Below are 5,176 nucleotides of genomic sequence, written 5' to 3'. Positions count from 1 at the left end.
TTTCATAAAGCATCCTTAGCTTGGAAGTAGGAGTGGTATCCACTTCCATTATTGCTTGCCTCCGGGAACCCTATGAACCTGGAGAGAGGATGAAAGGCACTAAAGCGTCGGGGACTCTCCTTCATAGGGTTCTTATGAGTTGCCTGCGACTCGATGGCACTTAACAACAATAACAACAAAGCATCCTTGATTATAGGAACTCGAGGTTTGAATTTGTTCTTCAGTCCCTTGAGCTTAAGAAATGCTGAGCAAGTTTGGCCCTTTTTATTTTCTGATTCCACCTCTTGCACATTTCATTGTAATATTTTACTTTGTTATCCCGTGCTACCTTTTTAAATTTTCTATTCAACTCTTTAGTATCTTCAATTCTTCCTTCTGCTTTGGGTTCTCTGCACTCTAGTGCAATATTCAGAGTTTCTTCTGACATCTATTTTGTTCTTTTCTTCCTCTTCTGTCTTTGCAATGACAGTGTGCACTCTTCCCTGGATGATACCTTTGACATCCTCCCACAACTCATCTGGTCATTGCTCATTAGTGTTCAAGTCCTCAAACCTGTTCCTTAGATGGCTCTGAAATTCTCCTGGACTGCCAAAGGAGCAAACTGGTTAGTCCCTGAGACAGTGAAATGAGTGTGTTACTTGAAGGCCAAGATGGTGAAATACTGTGTCACATGCTTTTAGCATTTTTTAAGGAGGGGCCAGTTCTTGAAAAAGAAATCAAGCTTCAAAAGGTAGAAGATCAGTTCAAAAGAGGAAGACCTTCAATGAAATGGATTAACAAGTGACAATAGGCTTAGTTATTTCAGAGATTGTAAGGTTGGCTTAGAGTGAGGTGAAGTTCATAGTCATTGTTCATAGGGTCATTATGAGTTGCAATTGTCTTGAGGTATATAACAACAGCATCCACAACAACACAAGAATTGATGGAGAAATTGATTATCATTAGTATTAACTCTGGAAGAGTTTATCAATTGTTCACATGTGAATTCAAAGTTAAGCAAAAGAAAATAAAAACAAACCCAGAACAGCTAAAATACAACTTTTAAGCATATTCCACCCACATTTAAAAGCCATCTAAAAATATGATTAAAGGTAATTGAACACTAATTACAAATGATTTGTGAATTCATATATAAAAAAGAAAAAGTACATGAAAAAACATAAAAGAAAGTAAAAATAAAAATGAGTACCAATAAGAGAATCTAAAACTTGCTTTTTAATGTAGAGAAGCTAAAACAGAAATGAAATAATGATGGGACTGAAAAAGAAGCATAGAAACAATAGCTCAGGAAGACAAAGCAAAGTATAACAATGAATTGTATAAATAACTTTAATTAGATAACCAAAGTGGAAGAATACACTTGGTATTTCTAAAACTTAAATGTAGAAAACAAATCAAACCTTAAATTTCAGTAGCGAAGAAATACTGCCAGAAATTCAAAGAGGGTGTAGCAGAAACCATGTAAATAAGAATATTATTACTGAAATTATTTGGACCTTGACTAGTAGCAAAGAGAACTAGAAAGTTATAACTTATGTTCTATTGACAATGCAAAGGTATTTATATGTATGGTGTTAATCTAAAAGTTGGCTTTTTTTTTCATTACAGTTAACTGCCATTTCTAGTTTCCAGCTATCTTAACTCAGTCACATAGTCTTGCAAATCACCAGCAGCTGTGGAACTAGGATAAGTAAAAGAGTGCTTCCCACATAGGCAGCACAGCTTGAGGTGTACAAGGATTGTGATGGCAAGACGCTAGTCAGAGTAAAACCCTGGTGGTTGAGAGACTGTGGCATTGTTGTAGACAAATGGTGGGAAGGTGTGACCTAAAGCTTCTTACATTTGTCCTGACCACAGTTAAAGGTTTGGTTGCTCTTGCTAGATGTTTGAAGGAGAAGTTGACATATAACTGCTCTAAGGCAAATTTTGCTGGATATTTTGATTATAACTACTCTGAGACAAACCTTGCTGAATGATTTGAATTTGACTGCTGAACTGAAACCAAATCCTGGATTTATTGAGGAACTGTGCCTTTTTACTACTGGGCTTAAGTTTGGGCTTATATTGTGAGATATTCTTTGCTTCTCCAACTTACTTATCTGATAAAACTCATTCTCAGTACCACAATTGGGTGTCTGTGAGTCAGCAATGAACAAAATAATATTTTTTTGTTGGAGTGGCTCTAGACGCACAATGGGACTGGACTATGAGCTTTTTATCCACTTTCTACTGTGGGTCAGTGAAAGACTGTGCTATTCTTATATTCTCTGTTCCTTTCAGAAAGATGGTAAGCCTTATGATCCCATATCCTCTTCTCTCCTATTTAGACAGTACTTACAATTATAAATCATGAATATCATTCAGGAGAATGGTAATTGTAGAATATTAAATGTGTTCATGTATAAGCCGTACATAAATCAAGAACCACTTGGTAAAACAAAATAAGGAGATAGTGGTGTTCTTTTTGTTGTTGTTATTAAGTGCCATCAAATCATAGACGGCTCATAACAACCCAGTGAAAGAAAGTCTTGAATACAACATTTTGATCTTTTCTCCAAATTCATAGAGTTTCCGGAGGCAAGCTTATTAGATGTGAACGCCACTCCTGCTTCACGGTTTAAAATTAGAAAAGGTCTTCATTGTAGTTGCACCTTTTCATAAAACCTATTCATAATATACACTGAGCAAATTATCTGAAAAGCTGGACTATATGAAGAATGTGCCATCAAAGTACAGGAAGAGTCATCTACAACTTGCAATATGCAGGTGATGTAACCTTGTTTGATGAAACTGGAAAGGGCTTAAAGCGTTTGCAAAAAAGAACTTGAAGATGATGAAAGACTACACTCTTCAATATGAATTACATTTAAATAAAGAAAAAATATTCCTAAGATATATTGACATATAGTTTTCTATTTTGGTGGTGTTATTTCCAGACTTTGGTATCTAGGATATGTTTGCTTCATAGAATGAGTTTGGGAGAATTCCATCTTCTCCTATTTTCTGAAATACTTTATGTAGAATTGGTGATATTTCTTCTCTGAGTGTTTGATAAAATTAACTTGTAAAACCATCTGGTACAGGACTTTTTTGGCTAGAAGTTGTTTAATTACTTTTTCAATTTCTTCTTTTGTAATGGGTCTGTTCAGGTGTTCAGTTCCAGTTTGTGTCAGTGTAGGTAGGTTGTGCATTTCTAAGTATTTGTCCATTTCCTCTAGGTTTTCATGTTTGTTTGAGTATAGTTTTTATAATATTCCATTGTTAGCATTTTTTAGTTGGTTTTGTTGTGATGTTCCCCATTTCATCTCTTATTCAGATTATTTGTGTCTTTTCTCTTGTTAGTTTTGCTAGGGGCTTGTTGATTTTATGGACCTTTTCAAAGAACAAACTCCTAATTTTGTTTATGGTTTCAATTGCTGTTTGGTTTCTATTTCATTTATATCTGCTCTAATTTTTTATAATTTTAGCTTTTTTAAGAGGGTGTCAGGTTTTCACATTTTTCTTTTTCACTTTGTTGGAGATGTTGGGTTATATAGTCAGTGGTCATTTTTTCCCGCCTTTTGATGTGTTTGCTTTTTGCTATAAATTTACCTCTGATTACTGCTTTGGCTGTTTCCCAGAGTTTTTGGTAAGTGCTGTTTTCATTGTCATTTGTTTCAAGAAACTTTTTAATTTCATTTTTTATTTCAAGGAAAGTGCTGTTCAACTTCCAAATGTATGGTTTTTTCCCTCCTTTATTCTCCTGTTATTTCTAATTTTGTAGCACTGTGGTCTGAGATGTTTGTATTATATCTTTGTTTTTTAATTTATTGATGCTTGCCTTGTGACTTAATATCTGATCTATTCTGGAGAACGTTCCATGCACACTAGAAAAGAAGGTATACTGTGCTTTTTTGAGGTGCATTAGCCTATACATATCGATGAGATCAAGCTTGTTTATTGTGTGATTTAATTCTTCAGTATCTTTGTTGTGTTTCTTTCTGGTAGTTCTATCTTTTCATGAGAGTGGTGTATTGAAGTCTCCAAGTACTAGATTAGTGTTGCCTATTTCCTTTCTCAGTTTTGTTAATGTTTGTTTTATGTATTTTGCATTTGGTGCATAGATATAGATGCAAAAATCCTGAATTAAATCCTGGCCAATAGAATCCAATGATTCATAAAAAAAGAATTCACCGTGACTAATAGAATTCATAACAGTCATGCAACAAAAGAAAAATAATTATTATAATTCATCATACAAACAAAACAAGGAACAAGAAACACAGGATCCTATCAATTGATGCAGAAAAGGCCTTTGACAAAATCCAACACCCTTTCATGATTAAAACACTCAACAAAATAGAATTAGAGGAGAACTTCTTCAACAGAGTAAAAAGGTTATACGCAAACCATAGAGTCAACATAATTCTCAATGGAGAGAGATTAAAGGCATTCTCTTAAAGAATAGGAACTAGGCAGAATGCCCACTATCACCTCTCTTATGCAATATTGTTGTTTTTTTAAAAATTTTTTTTTCTTATGCAATATTGTACTGGAAATCTTAGTGATAGTAATAAGACAAGAGAAGGAAATGAAAGGTATCAAAATCGGCAAAGAGGAGCTAAAATTATCTCTCCAAGCAGATGATATGATAGTATACTTAGAAAACCCTAAAGACTCGGCACGAAAACTACTGGACATAGTTGACCAATTCAGCAAAGTGGAAGGATACAAGATCAACATACAAAAATCAGTTTGACTTCTCTACAGTGACAAAGAGAATAAAGAGCTAGATCAAAGAAAAACAATACCTTCACAATAGCTAATCAGAAGATTAAATACTTGGGAGTAAATCTAACCAGAAACACAAAGGATCCATTCATATATAATTACAAAACATTACTACAAGACACAAAAAGATACCTGGAGAAATGGAAGAATATTCCTTGTTCATGGATAGGGAGACTCAATATTGTGAAAATGACAATACTAGCAAAGGGAATTTACACATTCAATTCTATCTCAATACAAATATCAATCTCATCCTTTAACAAGATGGAAAAGGCAATCTCCAGTTTCATTTGGAATGGACAGAGGCCCTGAATAAGCAAAGCACTTCTTTTTTTTTTAATTTTTAATTTTTTTTTAGAGAGGTTTTAGATTTCCATTCATTCATTGCCACATTTTCTCCCTGCCC

The sequence above is a fragment of the Elephantulus edwardii genome, unplaced genomic scaffold (assembly GCF_000299155.1).
Source record: "Elephantulus edwardii isolate Elephantulus edwardi_28Jun2011 unplaced genomic scaffold, EleEdw1.0 scaffold00119, whole genome shotgun sequence".
Taxonomy (NCBI): Eukaryota; Metazoa; Chordata; class Mammalia; order Macroscelidea; family Macroscelididae; genus Elephantulus; species Elephantulus edwardii.
This window is presented reverse-complemented; position numbering follows the sequence as displayed.